At 35.8% G+C, this 19,007-nt stretch overlaps 1 non-coding gene across 1 annotated transcript in view; it reads right to left on the bottom strand.

Annotated features, from left to right (window-relative positions):
• LOC105716272 (uncharacterized) overlaps window positions 1-19,007 on the bottom strand; it is a 283,931-nt gene that overhangs the window by 209,283 nt on the left and 55,641 nt on the right. The window contains exon 2 of the transcript XR_010344022.1: window positions 8,602-8,714. This is a non-coding gene — a transcript (uncharacterized LOC105716272). The remainder of the gene's footprint in view (window positions 1-8,601; window positions 8,715-19,007) is intronic.

The raw sequence follows: 19,007 nt of genomic DNA, 5'->3' as shown, positions 1-19,007 counted from the left end.
CACTATATAGTTTTACAATTCATCATCAACTTCAGGGCTCCATTAGCCAAAGCTGGATCATTCCACAAGCACAATCTTCATGAGGATATTGAACAGGTTTTATTCTGTGATTTGTTTTGGAATGAAATTCTACTCGCCCTTCTTTGCTAACGAATTCTGTTTAACACAATTTAAATATTTAAAAACAGCACTGAGGGTATAAGATGTTAAGAATAAACTGTTATGCTTCAGTCCAAAGCACATTTTCCCAGTGGTCATTATGCTACACCTAGTTGGTTAGAAGCCAAAGAGTTTGTCATCACTGGTAGTCACCAACCCATTGTGAGGGAAAAAGCATCATCCTTTTGGTTGTAGCTGGCATGAAGATATGTATGTATCATGTGGGGAACCTGCAAATTCTCTAATGCAGATTGCAGCTGAGAATGCAGAAATGTGAGCTTAGGCCACAAGAACAGATGAAGTCTTCTCCGAACATCTGTTTTTTATTGAGACAGCAATTACTGTATAGTTGAGAGGGAAGCCAGGGAAGACACCCCAACTCACTGCAGCTTGAATTTTTAAGCTGAGCCATATATATGCATATGCCTTTCAGAATTGATATTTCATATCTCCAATGTTGATGTTTCCTTGATTGATGGTCTAGAGGACATTTAGGAATCTCTGTCAGCAAAACAGATCCTTTAAAATTGCTTAGGCTAAAGATAGTCTCTTCTGTATGAATAGGGGGTCCTAAGCTTTGATTACGCTTTGCTTTATCTGCAAAGAATCCTGGGAATGAATAAGTATTGTGGTCAGTTTAGTCTCATGCCATTCACAGACCAAAGACGAAAATGTAGTGTTGTCACATTTGAAAAGTGGCATATGTTTTCCTGGTAATTACATCTTATATGTTTACTATTCAAAAAATGCAGGTGTGGGTTTTTGAACAGTGTCCAATGACAATGTGCCTGACTGACAGCAGTTCCTAAGTGAGTCATGTTTCACTGTCTGTCGGTTTTTATAACTGTTTTCACCACTAATTTGGTTCTGTGATGCAGTGTGCAATTAGTTCTATTATGAAAGCAGCTGTCTTCAGTTTTACAATGGCACTTTCCCCTCTGGCTTGCACAGAGCTTGTTGTGGTTCTGCTGATGTAATGATAGGAGTGGTAAAGTGGTACCTAGATGAGCTGCACTGGGCCCGGATCTTTCTTATACACAGGATTCTTGCTTACTCACTGCTACTCTACTGCTGTTTCTCACAGCTCAGTTAAAAAGAGGGTCACAAAGGAAGTTGCCCTTCACAAGATATGTCTGGTAGAGATTGGTGACCAGGCCACTTGTACCATTGCAATCCTGTTGTTTATAAAAATTCTATTTGTAAATGATGTATAGGTCAAAGTTGAGATGGGGAGGTACACTGGGCAGAACAAAAACGATTGCTGTATTTGATTCACTTTCAAACATGTTAAGATTCCAAATGAAGCCTAAATGCAGCAAATGCCAGTATATGAACAATAAAAAAATTGAACATAATGTTTGTAGTTAGTTAGGGTGTGATAATATGCTTTGGCTTCTCCTGTTCTCTGAAAGAACATCCTATCCTCTCAGGAGTTTCCATGATTTTTGATTCTTAATCCCAAGTCCCTTTTGACATCCAGAATTTTCCAGGAGACCTAGAGCAATGACCATTCTGAGCCCATCTTTCCCAAGAGGAGCCAATAGTTTGAGCTTTCCCTTACAAGCATAATTTCCTATTAATGTCTTTAGAACATTACTACTCAAAGTATGGTCCCCCAGAACACATCACCTGGGAGCCTGTTAGAAAACAGAATCTATGCCCCCCCACCGCAGGCCTACTGAATCAGAATCTACATTTTTAAAAAATCCCCAGGAAATTTATACATATACTAAAGTCTGAGAAACTCTACTTTAGAACTGTATTATTTGCTCCCAAAGCCACACTATGTCTGACAACCTGACTGCTACTTCATAGTGATTGTTAATGAAAATCACTTAATTTTACTGAATTTAGAGAACTTATGATCAACTGAACTATATTTTTTTGTCCACTTCTCTCTTTTTAAAATATAAGCTCTTTGAGCACATGTACTTTCCCCATTTTGCCCGTTAAAGTATCTGTAGCAAGTAGAAGAGTGCCTGCTACATATTTAGCAGTCAAAAAGTATTTGTTGAGCTAAACAAATGAACAAATAATCCATTATAAATAAAATGTGTGCTCAGCAACAGAAACAGATCAAATTCCATAATCCCATGGGGTTTATTCAGAACCTTAGCACATCAGTGCCTGGGGCAAGAGGTGAGGCAGAAATTGAGACAGGGAGTGCAGGAGTTCAGAGCTCATACTGTATTGATAGTCACAGAGGACACCTGGGCTGTCTAGGGATGGAGTAGCAGCTCTGAAATTTTTCCCCTGATACTTGGCAAGTGGCAGGGTTATTAGTCTTGCTGCAAGATGTAATCCACTCCAGAATCAAAAATCTTCCTTGAGATTACTATCCCATACATACTGTTGGAAAAGCAGTATGAGGGGTCTAGGAACATGAGGCTTGGTAGGGTGATCAACAATTTCTAGTTTGCCTGGGACTGTCTGAATTTTAGGACTGGTTGTCTCACATCTCAAGAAGCCCCTGAGTCCCAGGCAAACTGAAGTGGTTTCCCTACTTGGGTGTCTGCCAGAGCATCATGTATGCTGAGAGCCCCTGACAAAAAGGTGGAAGACTCAGGGCCTTTGACAGACATTTAGATTTTTAGGGCACTTTCATGATCCAATCAAGAATGTCCAATAACAGAAACTTACCTTGAGGCAGATCTCTTATTTAAGCCAGATCCAGTGGCTTAAATCCCACTAATTTCATAAAAGTGTTCTCTCATTTTGTCTTTAGATTAATATAAGCAGGGACAGACTTTTTCCTCACAAGAGGATGGCTCGCTTAAAAGCACCACCTTATAAATCTCAGTTTTGTCCTCTAAAGGTGCTAATATTTGAATCGTCTTGGAGGTACACTGCCCTGGAACCTGATCCATACCTTTCAGACATGCTTTCACACATTAAAGCCACATGGGTTATTTTCTTAAGTATTTCCAGATATAATTTGACTGCCATTTCCAAATGTCCTTATTTAGTTCTTTTTTCTTACTAAAAAACAAAAAAGATGGACAGGGCAGGGTGGGATTGTGGTGTCATAAAACCAGGTCCAGATTGTTACATTGTAAAGTGCTTTAGTTTGATGAGAATGCTTTTACCTATGCACAATAGTATTTCAGCTATGTAATTAAATAGTATTACTTAATGGCTTAATCTATAAATAGTGAGTTTCACATTTTTGCCATGAAGTTATTATCATGGTGGTCAGGGGACACTATTTAAAGAACACAGGATTGTTAGAAGCTGGATTTTCTTTAATTAAAAATTAGGTTTTTATTTACAAAAATGTCCAGGGTTTAAATATATTTATTCATTAAAATAAGTTCATCAAGATAGTATAGAAAGTTTGAGAAATAGTGAGGGAAAGCCAGTTACTACAACTGTTCTATTACAACTGTTGTAATGCAATTCTTTAAAATACTATTGTCTCATAGAGTTAATATAGAAAACACTGAATATGATACATGGTTCTGTAATTGAAAAAGGCTAAACAAAGCTATTCCCCAGACTCATGTTTAATTGTTTAACATACCTGAGTGACTTTAGAATAGCTAAGTACTATATTACTGAGCACTTGATAATGGCAAATGCAATTACCAACTGAAGTGCATTAATATTTTCTGAACTGCATTTATCATTTTGATTGCAAAATCATTTATGATTCCATTCATAAAGTATGATTTTGTTATTTTCACTCATCTGTTGGACACTCTTATAGGTTGTGTTTTCTTGTATTGACAGCAATATTCTTAACTGTGATATTGCAACATACTGGCATGTCAGAATCAATTATGAAGTGTGTTGAAAGAAGTTATAACTAGCAATAAGGAAACAGTCCAAAATTTACAAATTATATGCTTTTTAAAGTATATTAGAGTAGCTCCAGATTATCCAAATCTTTGTATTATGCTGCGCTTCCTTGAGTGAGCAGCAAAAGGAAGGGGTTTAAGTTAGTAGGGCAGGATCAGCCATAATCTCCCTTCTCTATTTTTGTATAGCAGTCTGAGGAATGTGACACATGGGAAAGTAGAAAAATATTAAGAATGTCTGGCCTATGTGCTCAAAAAGGAAGAACAAGGATACAGGAAAATTAGGATACTGTCTATAAAATCCAATTTACTACTGTTTTGAAGTGTAATAGAAAGAAGAAACCCTTGCACTAATGTTCATTCAGAAACAGGTATTAAGCATTCATCAGATACTATGTGCATCAGTTCAGGTACTCTGAGAAACATTCACCAAGAAGAGATAGGCATGCAAGAGATTTATTTGAGGAAATGCCTATGAAGAATAAAAAGGAAAAGAAGTAGGAATATGCAGGAGGACACCTAGGACAATGCAGGTCTGACACATGTGAAAAGAGAAAGGGAAGAGGGTTAGATAGGAAAGACTCTGACCACAGTACAGTGTTGAGGAAGTTTTGGCCAGGTTTACCAAAATTCCCTCAGCATAATGGGTTGAATGATGCACCCCCACCCACTCGACTCATTCCCCTAAAGATATGTTCACCTGAGACCTGTGAATGTGACCTTATTTGGGAAAGGGCTTTGCTGATATAATTAAGGATCTCAAGATGAGATAATTCTGTATTATCCAGGTGGGCCCTAAATCAAATGATGTGTCCTTATAAGAAGACACAGACCAGGCGCAGTGGCTCACACCTGTAATCTCAGCACTTTGGGAGGCCAAGCCAGGTGGATCACTCGAGGTCAGGAGTTCAAGACCAGCCTGGCCAATATGATGAAACCCCATCCGTACTAAAAAATACAAAAATGAGCCAGGCATAGTGGTGCACGCTTGTATAGTCCCAGCCACTCAGGAGGCTGAGGCATGAGAATTGTTTGAACCTGGGAGGTGGAGGTTGTAGTGAGCCAAGATAGTGCCACTGCACCCCAGCCTGGGCAACAGAGGGAGACTCTGTCTCAAAAAAAAAAAAAAAAAAATACAGACACACAGAGAAGGTCACGTGAAGACAGAGGTAGATATTGCAGTTGTAAGCTAAAGATCAACAAGGACTGCTGGCAGCCAGCAGAAACTAGGAAAGAAGCATGAAATGGATTCTCCCCCAGAGCCTCTGGAAGGAACCAGCCTTGCCAACACCTTGATTTTAGACTTCTGGCCCTAAAGCTGTAGGAAAAGAGTATATTCCTGTTGTCTTAAGCCACCCAACATGCAGTAATTTGTCATGGCAGCCACAGGAAACTAGTACACAGAGTTGAGGTTGCCCCTCGCAGGAGTCCCACATTTCATAGGATTGGTCTAGCACCAGCACTCTGTTGTGTTCGTCATTAGTAGGGAGCAGCCCAGGGGAAGCGTGGCCTCACCATGAAGGCCATAGTACATTCAGAGGGGTAGGACTAGGGCTGCCATTTAACTACACTTCCTACAGAAGTTTCTCTTGAAGGAGACTAGCTGATGAATGTCCATGGTCACCACATTATTATGAAACAGAAAAGAAGCAAAGAGCAGAGAACACAGTTTTTGCCTTCCAGAAGTTTAGTTGGGTAAACCAATGGGTGTTGCACATGTGGGAATACAAGCATGCATGTGATGGTGTCAAATTACTATATGCAAAGATTCTGAGGGAATCCAAAACCATGAAAAGGTCAGCCTTGGAGGAGTTTAATCAGCTGAGCAAAGTAGTACACTTAGATCAGTGTGCAGAAGGTGGAACAAATGGAATAGGTACAGGCACACAGTGGAGGAGCAGAGTAAAATTAAAGAAGAGAATGAAGAACATAGCCTAGTTGTTTCTTGAAGAGCTGTCTACAAAGAGGAAAAGGAAGCAAGGGAGAAGGGATTTCACAAGGCAGAGAGTAAATATGAGGTGAAAAGTGGGTAGATACATAAAAGAGGCAAGAAGGTCTTCCTAAATCACACATTCGTTTATATTATTAAAAAAAAAAGACATCTGAGTAATTTCAGACTCAGACCATAATCTGCATGGCAAGAATCTAGGAAGCCTTAGTCTGCTGGAATGAAAAACATTTCATCAGGATCCAATAAATTATTGCATTTATTAAAGAATAAAAAAGGAGCATGGTACTTGGAGTAGGTAGAGGTTTGCAACCCTACTTATGAGTTAGATTTTCATATGTTAAATGGATATAATAAAACCTTTATGTCAGTTATTGAGGGGATTAAATGAGCCAGAATAGTTAATGGGCAGTGTTAATTCTAATGTGATCCACAGTGCTAGTTACTATGCTTTAGGGACACACATGATTAACATCTAAAGTTGAGTTAAACAAACAGACTTAGGTGTCCATAATCCCATCACTCAAAAACAATTATTATTAATTTTTTAGGATATAAATGCTTTCATAGTTTTTCAATTTCTATGTAGAGATATATATTTGCATATTTTTCTGTCTGTGCTTTTACTCCCACCACCTAAACAAATGAATTATTTTTTGAGACAAGGCCTCACTCTGTGGCCCAGGTTGGAGTGCAGTAGCACAATCTCAGCTACTGTAACCTCAATCTCCCAGGCTCAGGTGATTCCCCCCACCTCAGCCTCCCAGGTAGCTGGGACTACATGAATGCACCGCCACGCCCAGCTAATTTTTTTGTATTTTTAGTAGAAATGGGGTTTCACCATGTTGCCCAGGCTGGTCTTGAAATCCAGAGCTCAAGCGATCCACCTACCCAAAGTGCTGGGATTACAGGTGTCAGTCACTGTACCTGGCCCAAATGAGTTATTAAAACATGTTTTATTTTTCTTTCTACATAGTATATTGTGGACATTCTTTTGTGTTAGTAAACAAAGATCTATAGCATTTTTAAAGGCTACATGTGGTAGAGATTTCTAGAGTTCACCTTTATCTTGTTCTCTTCTTCCTGGGCACAGAGAAGGATACACCACCCAGCTCCCTGAAGTTAGGCAGGATCAAATGACTAGCTCTGGCCACTTAGCTTTAAGTGGAAACGATGCATGTCACTTATAGGTGGAGGCAGTGACAGCCTTTGATAGTCCTGCCACAGTGGTATTTTATAGAAATGCTGGAGCTATGGGATGGAAACAGCCTAAAGAAGGTGCTGCCCTAAAGAGGTCACCAGCCACTCAACAGACCTTGTGTGAGCAAGAAAAAACAAAACAAAACACAACACTTTTAGATGTAAAACCTCCATGATTTTAGAATTTGTTTGTTACAGCAACATGATCTAGCTTATGCTGAATAATGCACTGGACAATAATCCACATGTGGCACGTAGGTTGCTTCAGATTCCTATTATAAACGGTTCTACAATAAACATCTTTATTTTTTTCAAATACGTCTGATTATTTATTTCCTTCTAATGAGTTCCTGGAAATAGAATATCTGGGTCAAAAGGTATGCACACTCTAACTTCTGATACATATTGATTAATTGCTCCTCCTCAGAGTTTGCACTCAAGTTGTAAAGTCATGTGGAGTACATTAGAGTACCATTTATTATACGTTTGACAAAATGATACGTTTTTATCAACCAAAATTTTAAAAATAAATATGCCTTGATTGCTAATCAGTTTAGCTTTTTTCATAAATTTATTGGTCATTTAAAGTTCTTTAGTAAATTACAATTAATGCCTTATAGTATGCATTTCTGTTTGGCTTTTTGTTTTATAGTACTAACAGTGCTTGACAGGATAAGAATATCAATGCTTTGTTGGCCTATATATTCCAAATATGTTTTTTACATGTCTTTCAATCTCACTTTTAATATTTTTGTCATATGGTAGCCATTTTTTATATAGTTAAAATTAAGAGTTTCCTTTATGATTTCTGGTTTTGGTGTTCTTATCAGCTTTCTAACATTTTCTGTCTCAAGTTTTTTAAAAAAATTGTATTTTAATCATGACCTCCTCAGGGCAGCACCTACTTCAGGCTGTTTCCATTCCATAGTTTATAGGATTTTACTTTTTATATTTAAATTATTAACCCCTATGGCAGTTGTGTGATAGGGCTCCTATATCAAATATGTTGAATAATTTATCATTTTCCATTTAATTTTAAATAACACCCTATCATATAATAAATTCCTGTATATAGTGTTTGTGCACTCCTTATTCAGTTGATCTAGTTGCTGTTCCTAAGCCAGTGTGTGCTTTTTAATTTTGTTTTTTTAGAGACAGGGTCTTGCTATATTGCTAAAGATAGCCTCGAACTCCTGGGCTCAAGCCATCCTTCTACCTCAGTCTCCTCAGTAGCTGAGACTTCACATGTATGCCACTGTGCCTGGCTCTGCTGCTTTATTTACTGTAGGTGTTGATTAAGCTTACTGCAAATCCCTCTTACCATTACTCTTTTTGTAAGAAAATTAGAACTTTCATAGCTACATTTTTATATTAATTCAAGATAATTAGAATAATTTTGTAAAGTTCCACATGACAAAATATTTATTGTTTCAAATGAAATCTGCAGAACTGCTGCAGTTGAAGCAATGTAAAAGGGGGTGAGGGTCGAAATCCTACCTGCTTCTCCACCAGCTGGATCCCTGCGACAACCTGTCAGGAACAATTCAGGGAACTGCTGCTCCAGAAATTCCTCCTGCTCTAGTGGACGTCCTGTCCCATCAGCAAATGTCCTGGGTGATCAGAAATAGAGGCTTATGGGTTTTTTTTCTAGAGTGATGCCCTGGTCCCCTCACAAAATGGCAGAGGCTCCCACACCTTCAATGCCTATAACCTGCTGCTACTTCTCACTGGAGTCGCTTTGGCTGCAGGTGCTGATTATCATGAATTGATCACCCCTACCCTTGTATCTACTTTTCAGCTGCCCTAAATAATATCTTCATTGCCCCAGTACTTGAATATCTGTTTCATATTTAAATGTTTTCACTTAACAGTAGCTTTGGAATGATTTAAATAACTAATCATTTCTATACTCAGCTGAAGGGAATATAAAATGTGACCCATTAAAAATGTGTTATAGATGGAGAGGTGACAAATATGTGGAGACTTACTTTCCTTTGGTAAAAGGAGAAAGGTCTGTGGTGGCCCCAATATCTCAAGTTACATTTTTTTCCTTAACACCTAGGTGGAAGAGTCAGGAATCCACCCTTCTAACTATTATTATATATCTAGAATATTTGTATTATTATTATTATTATGCACTAAAAGGGATAGAACACTTGCCTCTGGTTTCTTTTTACAACTATAGCACAGAATAAGGAAGGCCTGGTTATTCACTGTTTAGTGAATACACATTCTAGTTCTGGTAATGATCAAATGTGGATCTAATTATTCCATTAATTACAATTCCAATTACCACATGTGATTCATTTTGTCAAGTTAAAGTTTAGAGAGAGTTAAATGGAAAGCCATCTTTCTCTTACCATAATGACTTTAAAATACATACAGTGTAAATTAAAAATCATATTAATTTGTTAAAACAAGGCAATGAAACATGTGTCTTAATGAGAAAGTTGTCTTACCTTTATTGGAATTTGTTAGAAGTAGATTAGGAGGCTTTCCATTCATTCACTCATCATTTGTCAATTCATTAATATTTAGTGAACGTCTAATATAAAGTACTGTTCTATGTATGAAGGATACAGCGTTATGGATATTTAGCAGGGGAAAACTTATGCTATAATGGAGTAAAAGTTTAGCAGGGAGAGATAAAAAAAATTGACAAATAGACCGGGCGCGGTGGCTCAAGCCTGTAATCCCAGCACTTTGGGAGGCTGAGGTGGGTGGATCACGAGGTCAAGAGATCGAGACCATCCTGGTCAACATGGTGAAACCCTGTCTCTACTAATATAAAAAATTAGCTGGGCATGGTGGCACATGCCTGTAATCCCAGCTACTCAGGAGGCTGAGGCAGGAGAATTGCCTGAACCCTGGAGGCGGAGGTTGCGGTGAGCTGAGATTGCGCCATTGCACTCCAGCCTGGGTAACGAGAGCGAAACTCCATCTCAAAAAAAAAAAAAAAAATTGATAAATAATATATAAAAAGGATATCACCCACTGCATGATAAGCACTATACTTAAAAGTTTAAAATAATGAGATACAATAGAGGTTTCCTCCTTTGGATTGAACATCAATGGAAACTTCTCTGTGACCTTGGCCTTGGCCAATATATGAATATCCATATTCAAGGGAGACACTCGTGTGAATATTATAGAAAAAGCATTACAAGTGGATAGAAAAACTGGAATAAAGCCATAGGATGGGGAGAAGTTTGTTAAGTTTCAGGAGGCCACTGTGACCAGAATATAGTGAACAGAGGGAATGTGGTGCAAGATGAGTTTCAATAGATAGGTAGGATCCAGACCAGGTGAGTGCCACTGTGCGTGACTCTGTTCTTTTATTTAATATAGATGTAGATTTTCTAAATGTAGTGCAAATCATCCTCCAATAGCTTTCTTTTGTACTTGGGATAACATCCAAGCTAGAAGACTTTGTGAGCTAGGTTAAAGAGTTTGAGTGCTATCCCAAGTATAAAGGAAAGCTATCAGAAGATGATAAGGTATGAGTAAAATGTTCTGATTTAATATACAGCATGCTGATTGCTAAACAGAGAACTGATTAAAAGGGTCAAGATTGAAATGATATAGTCATGGGTGGGGGGAATGATGATGCTGGGAGGAGAGAAAATTTGTTGGAGAAATGTTCCTGAGTAGACAAGAGGTGATATGCAAAAGGATGGCCTTAGAACAAACTATTCATTCATGACAGGAAGAAAATCATGTTAATCTAGATACAAGGAGGTGAATAGAGTGGCATTAGGAAAGTTGGAAAGCTATATTCTGATTGCTTCTATTTTTTTCAGTGAAATAGGAAGCAAGGTCATTATTGAGAGTGAAGACGGGGAAGGATATGCTGGAGGCTTGGGAAAAAAGGAGAAAATATAAAATAGTAACCTAGGAAAATGGTCATGGTGGTATCATATGACTGCCAGGCAGCACAGACAACACTCTAAGGCTAACAATCATAAATATAAAATGAGACCAGTCAATATGACTGTATTTCTCTCCTGCCAAATTCAACTATGCAGAGGTAAGTGGGGAATTAAAAAAAATGGAATTTATCAGGGTTGATGTTTGTTAAAACTAGAGAGGGACAAGAGGGTTCCAGATTTATGCTAGTTAGCAATTTTAATAATGGACCATGGAATATTGGTCAAGGATAGGAGAGAGGACTCATTAACATTAAAGTTAGTTGAGTATCTGTTAGAACAGCATATGTAACCATTAAATTAATAGATACAGAATGGTTAACTCCCAAAATAATGGAGACGCAAAATGGAGAGAACAAAAATTCAAACTGTTAATACTCAGCCCACTGTATATAAAGAGAAATCCACCCAGATTAGCCTATAAATTCAGTAAAAATTTCACATTTTTTCTAACATTTCATAAGTTTCAGTTAGATTCATAACTGCCTTCCAAATCTCATTGTACTTTGTTGTGTTCTTTCACAAGTTCTGGCATAGAGGTTTTATTAGCCTCATACAGTGAGTGGAGTGACACCTCTCTTTTTCTAGTCTCTGAGACAGTGTGTATAAAATAGAGATTATTTAAAATCTGACAGTTTGGAGTCCAGGAGAGATCCAAGATGGCTGATCACTAGCAGCTCGGGATTGTAGCTCTCAGTGAAAGTGCAGAAAACGAGAGGACGCCACACTTTCAGACAAATTTTTGTTGCTCACTCACGGACCAGGAGATTCCCAGCGGAGGAGCCCCACAGGTCGCCAGCGCGACTCTTGTGGCCGGTGCAGCAGTTTTGCTGGGGCCTCAGTGCGGCAGTTCTTGGTGCAGAGTGAGTGGTACTGGGTCCCCTTTTGGCTGATGTTGTTTGGAGCTCTGGGAAGACAGAGTCGCCTATTTAGCTGATTGAAGGACGGACTCAAGAAGGGAGCTAGACTGGAGATTCCCAGGCAGAAAAGCACCATCAATCTTAACACCGCTGTTTTGGCCAGCACAGTGGATTGCTCAGATTTTGGCGCTGGGAATCAACAAGTTGGACGTCCACTCAGAGACCTAATTTGAAAGTCGGTAATCACAAAGACGACAGGTGGATAAATTTACAATCATGGGAAGAAACCAGCATAAAAAGGCTGAGAATACCCAAAATCAGAATGCCTCTCCCTCTACAGGGGATCACAGTTCCTCATCAGCAACGGAACAAGGCCTGATGGAGAATGACTGTGTTCCATTAACAGAAGCAGGCTTCAGAAGGTGGATGATAAGAAACTTCTGTGAATTAAAAGAACTTGTTCTAACCCAATGCAAAGAAACTAAGAACTTTGAAAAAAGGTTTGATGAAATCCTAACGAGAATAGACAATTTAGAGAGGAATATAAGTGAATTAATGGAGCTCAAAAACACAACATGAGAACTTCACGAAGTATGCACAAGTTTTAACAGTCGAATTGATCAAGCAGAAGAAAGGATATCAGAGGTCGAAGACCAACTTAATGAAATAAAACAAGAAGTCAAGATTAGAGAAAAAAGGATAAAAAGGAATGAACAAAGTCTCCAAGAAATATGGGACTATGTGAAAAGACCTAATCTACGTTTGATAGGTGTACCTGAATGTGACGAAGAGAATGAATCCAAGTTGGAAAATACTCTTCAGGATATGATTCAGGAAAACTTTCCCAACCTAGTAAGGCAGGACAATATTCAACTCCAGGCAATACAGAGAACACCACAAAGATATTCCTCAAGAAGACCAACCCCAAGGCACATAATTGTCGGATTCATTAGGGTTGAAATGAAGGAGAAAATACTAAGAGCAGCCAGAGAGAAAGGTCAGGTTACCCACAAAGGGAAGCCTATTAGACTTACAGCACATCTCTCAGCAGAAACCCTACAAGCCAGAAAAAAGTGGGGGCCAATATTCAACATCCTTAAAGAAAAGAACTTTCAACTCAGAATTTCATATCCAGCCAAACTAAGCTTCACAAGCAAAGTAAAAATAAAATCTTTTGCAAACAAGCAAGTACTTAGAGATTTCACCATCACCAGGCCTGCTTTACAAGAGCTTCTGAAAGAAGCACTACACATATAAAGGAACAACCAGTATCAGCCTTTCCAAAAATATATCAAAAAGTAAAGAGCATTAACATAATGAAGAACTTACATCAACTAATGGGCAAAACAGCCAGCTAGCATCAAATGGCAGTATTAAACTCATATATATTATTAACTGGATAAAAAGCCAAAACCCATCGGTATGCTGTATCCAGACCCATCTCACATGCAATGTTTCACAAAGACTCAAAACAAAGGGATGGAGGAAGATTTACTAACCAAACAGAGAGCAAAAATAAATAAAAAGCAGGAGTTGCAATTCTCACCTCTGATAAAACAGACTTTAAAGCAACAAAGATCAAAAGAGGCAAAGAAGGACATTAAATAATGGTAAAAGGATCAATGCAACAAGAAGAGCTAATGATCCTAAATACACATGCACCCAATACAGGAGCACCCAGATACATAAGACAAGTTCTTAATGACTTATAAAGAGACTTAGCCTCCCACACAATAATAGTGGGAGACTGTAACATCACATTGTCAATATTAGACTGATCAATGAGATAGAAAATTAACAAAGACATCCAGGACTTGAACTCAGACCCGGAACAAGTAAACTTAATAAACATTTATAGAACTCTCCACTTTAAATACACAAAACACACATTCTTATCAGTACCATATCACACCTATTCCAAAAGTGACTACATAATTGGAAGTAAATCAATCCTCAATAATTGCATAGCATTTCATAGATTTAAATGAAATATTGGTTGGCTGCTTGTTTGTTATTTTCTTCCCTTATTCCTTCCTGTTTCCATTGTTAAGCACAATTATTGGCATAAAAGAGGTTTTCAATTCCCATTTTTAACTGCATTCTAGCCTGGGCAATAAAGCAATACTCCCATTCTCTCTCCCTCTTTATCTTCCTTTTTCTTCCTCTTATTCATTCTTTTTTTTTTCTTTCTCTCTTTCTTCCTTTTTTTTTCTTCTTTAAAAAAAACAAAACCAAAAAAAACAATGTAGTCCATTGCAGGGGCCACCCAAAATAGCTCCTGATGTCTCAAACCAGGACATTCGGAGTGACAAAATAAACAGTGTAGTATTGGATTATAACTCAGAGTATAAAATACATCTACATGAGTACAAGTTGATACAAATAAATAATTGAAATAAATAAATGGTGCAGGTTTCCTAAAAAAAATAATAAAACAAAATAAAATTTGACAGTTTGGTAAAATTACCTGTTTGGGCTGAATGTCTTTTCTTGAACACAGGAAAGTTGGTGATAAATAGATGATGATATATTAAATTTATTAGAAGTTATTTATTATTTTCTATCACATTTTGAGTCCAGTTTGATGATTTACATTCTTCTAAAATTTTTTCCATTATTTCTAAGTTTTTATCTTAGGGCTGATCTTCATCTTATGACTTTATAAATCAGGGTAGAACAAAGAGAAAATCTCAAAAATATACCTCTCATGTTAAGAATAGTATGAGAATGTGCACCACTGGAAGAAGCAATGGGATTTAGCAAGCAGAAAACATAAGATGGAATTTTTAGTTGGCAATGCCATCCAAAAAATACATATATATATATATATTTCCTTGCAAAAGGATATGTAGTCATGAGACCATGTTCTGGAGATTGGCAAGTAAATGGAAGTTATATGTTTACTTGTTAAAAGGAAAAGCCAAGTTCTTTTTTCCCTTTCCTTGACCCTACTGGTTAAAATGTAAATGTGATGGCTGGGGCTTCTTTCTTGGATCAGTAAGTGATAATGGATCATGCACAGAGGAAACAAAAGGTGGAAGGATCAAATTTCCCAAGGACTTTATGTAACAGAGTCACTATCATGTCCTGGACTCCCTATGTCTGGAATTTAACATGAGAGAAAAATCTTATACCCTTTTGATGACTCTGCTATTGGGAATTTAAGTACTTAGGTGTTTATATATGTTATATAGAAAATACTGATAGAAAAACATGAAAAGTTTTATGGTGAGTCTATTTTTCATCCTTATTGTGGTTGTATTTTCCAAATTTTACAAAAAAGTTGCATTTAAACTTTAAGTATAATTAATGTTTGTTGACCCTAAATTTAGAAAATATAAGCAGAAAAAGATTAATGATATTTTCACTACTTAATTACTTAAACTTTGATGTACATTTTTACAGAGAAAGATAAATTACATCAAACAAAACCTAGTCCTCCAGTCCTCTCTCCCTACAAACTCAGAGAACAATCCAGGAATCCTCATTAGAGCAGGAGGTCTTATTTGGTGGCCTTTAGGGTTTCAGTCAAACCAATTATCCTAGGATATTACACATTTTAGAAATCCCCTTTTCTACTCAAATATAAATTTCATTTTTTAAAAATGTCATTCCATATACTAAAAGTCCCCAAAGTAGGCTAATGGTTTTGGATTTTGGTGGAAAAAGTGAATTTACAAGCAAAGATTAGGGACTTTGTGCTCTAAAACTTCATAACCTTTACTTGTAGGTTGGAAGATTAGAAGGTATTGCCCTGTAAGTTGTAATGGCCCAGAGGAAGCCATTATAGTCTAAAGGTCAATGCTCTGTAAGGCACAGTTTTAGTAAGTGGATTCTGTGATTTGAAAAAAGAGAAGAAGAAAGAAGAAGAAGAAAAAAGTAAGTCTCAGGTTCAGCTTCTACAGAGGTGCTTTTATGTTCCAAAGATAAATTCCTTGAGTCCCTTACTTCACTACAACCAAATAGAACAAGATACATTTTTGCTCTCAATTTAGATTTTGTAATTTAATAGTCTGAAGTTTGAGTAATGATTACACAGACTTATTCACATAAACAGAGCTAATTTTATCAATGATAAAAGACTTTAAAAAGCTTTAAAAAGAAGACTTTTAAAAACCCTAGATCTGTTAGAGATGCTTGTTAAAAATGAAGGTGTCACAAGTTGCTTCCAATCTCTATTAGTAAAATGCAAAAATAGAAAACAGTGCAGAGAATAAAAATATCAACCTCTCAACAAGTGTTCCCACAGATATTCTTCATGAGATAGCTCATATACACATTATCCTTGTCATGTTGGATTCACTGACAAAAGCTTAGAAATAATAATGCAAATTAATATCAACAATATACCTTTTGTCTAAATCGTACAGCACTTAAGTCCAAATCATATAGCCCTGGGCTTGAATGAAACATCTGCAGTTTATTAACTGTGTGACATTAATTAATCCATTTAATTTTTCTGGCTTTAATTTATATTTTAAAATGGTATCTTATTCTATAAAAGTGATACACACATAGTTTAAAAAGTTAAACATACACTATAGTATGCTGTAAAAAGTACATACATATATCACCCTTGTTCCCTGGTTACCTTACCGAGAGGCAAATACTGTTAATGTCTGAGATGATTCACCCTGGAGAGATATTATGCAAATATAATCATATATGCATACGTGTTTTAGTATATAGGCTTAAATAATATATTTTTATTTTAATAAACATTTTATTCTTTAATAGTTGATAAAGCTGAAAATATCTTCATTTTATTGAATTTCAATTCATTAAAAGTTGTTTGAACTTATTTTTCTATGAACTGCCTGCTCATGTCATTTTCTCATTTTCCTGCTCATTTTAAAATATTTTTTAAATTGATTCATAGGAACTCTTAAAATAGTAAGAAAGATAGCCCTTTATTATATAAAGCATATTACAAATATTCTTCCTGCTTTGTCAATGCCATTTAATTTACAGTATTCTATTGTTATGCAGAAAATGTTTAATTTTTATGTAGACAAATTTATCACCTTTTATGGCTTCTAAGTTTTGTGCCATGCTTAGAAAGGCTTCTCTCATTACAAGATTAATTTTCAAATTCTCACATAATTTCTTTTAGTATCTTTAGAATTTCCTTTTGTAATGTTTAAATCTCTGATCCTATTGGATTTCATCATGGTATAAATCCATCTGAAGTAAGAATTAATTTATTATTTTTCCAGAATGCTAGGCAATTGTTCATGACTAGTTATTAAGTAAATTTGTTTGGGCATGGATTTGAAATACTTCTTTTCTAACAAGCCACATTACCATGAGTATTTTGGTATACATCTCAACTCTTGTTTGTTCTATTGTGCTTTGTTTCTATGTGCCAGTAAAAATGCATTTTCATTAATATACATTTAGTACCTTGTAGAACTAATGTCACATCAGAAATTATTTGTTTCTAAATTGCTATGTACTCTAAAAATTATTTGTGTGGTAATTTCACTGGGATAAAATTAATATATGGATAAATATAGGGAGATTTGCTGCCTTCAAAATATTGTCTTCTTATCCAATAACAAGGTATATCATTATATTTCTTCAATTTATTGTTTTATCCCTCATTCTTTTAAAGTTCCTTTATATATGTCTTGAACATTTCTTAAATTTACTATCACATTTTATCATTTTCTTCCTATGACAAATACTACTTTTATTTATTTATATTTTAACGTAACTTTCACTTATACAAAGGAAAATAACTGGTTTGTGTGTATTAATGTTATTTTATTGTTTGTAGTGTTTTCCAGCTGTACAATTTAATCATATATATAAATAATGATAATTCTATGTCATCTCTTCAAACCTTTGTATTTAATTATTTCTCCTTTTCAATTCCACATTTACGACCTCTAAAGCAATGATAAGTAATCATTCTAATAGCGGACATCGTTGTCTTTCTCCTGTTGAAAATATTTTGAGTAATTTTACCACTTAGCACAATGCAGGCTTTGGCTGTCAATTAGATGAATATTAAAAATACTTGTTTGTTATTGTTTTATCAAGGGTCTTTTAAAATCAACAATAAAGTTTGAACTTAAATACCTTCATACCTTTTCTGGGCATAATAATATAATTTTTCTCGTCTGATACAATAGAAACAAATTATATCAGTAATTTTTCTAATAATCTTAATTTTTTGTCTTGGTCATGATTTATTCTTTTAAAGGAATGTTGGATTCTGTTTGCTAATATATTATTTTGGATCAATATTCACAAAATGACTCACACACACACACACACACACACACACACACACACACACAGAGAGACAGACACATTTAGTATCCTGTCAGGTTTTGATATAATTATTATGAGGGGTATATACAAAAAATAAAAGTCTTTCTTCAATCTCTGCTAGAATCATTTCAATAGCATCGAAATTTTCTGAACATTGACATTTTTGGTAGTCTTCAGGTATAATAAGTCTGGGCCTGATGCCTGCAACTTCTGAACAACTTTTATAATTTCTTTGAAATGTCCTAGATTTTCTATCCCTTTTGAAGTCACTTTTGGCAATTTAAGTTTCCTAGAAATGTCATCCATTTTATTTAGATTTTAAAAATCCATATGTATGAAGTCAAGCAAAGACACCTTAAATTTTAGTTCCCCCTCAATATCTGCACCAAGGTTCTCAACTTAATTTCTCATTTTAAATATATTTGTTTTCTCCATCTCTCACCATTTAAAAACTTATGTTAATGTTTCACTATTAATTAACTTTTTAAAAAGGACAATTTAAAAAATTTATTCATTTCACTCTTTTTTATAGTTGTAGCTATTGAGAAATTTTACACTTTATTTACTAGTTTTTAAATTCTGATTTCCTCAAGTTTATTTTATTGGTGATGATGATTTCTTATTTTGAATGTTTAGCTTTTTCTTATTCCTTCTTATTTGACAGTTTTTCTTTGAAGTTTATTTTTCCTCTGATCACCTTTTTTGCATCCTACAGGTTTCAGTTTGTATTGTTTTTAGTATTTTGTTTTGATTTTTTCTCTCACCTGAGAGTGTTGTACAAGAGATTAAAATTTTTATTCAGCTCCTAACATTTAAAAATTTTTATAATATAGGTATT

The sequence above is a fragment of the Aotus nancymaae genome, unplaced genomic scaffold (assembly GCF_030222135.1).
Source record: "Aotus nancymaae isolate 86718 unplaced genomic scaffold, 86718_ANA_hifiasm-v0.15.2.pri h1tg000025l, whole genome shotgun sequence".
NCBI lineage: Eukaryota > Metazoa > Chordata > Mammalia > Primates > Aotidae > Aotus > Aotus nancymaae.
The sequence above is the reverse complement of the archived record's forward strand: the minus strand, read 5'-3'. Positions and strand labels throughout refer to the sequence as shown.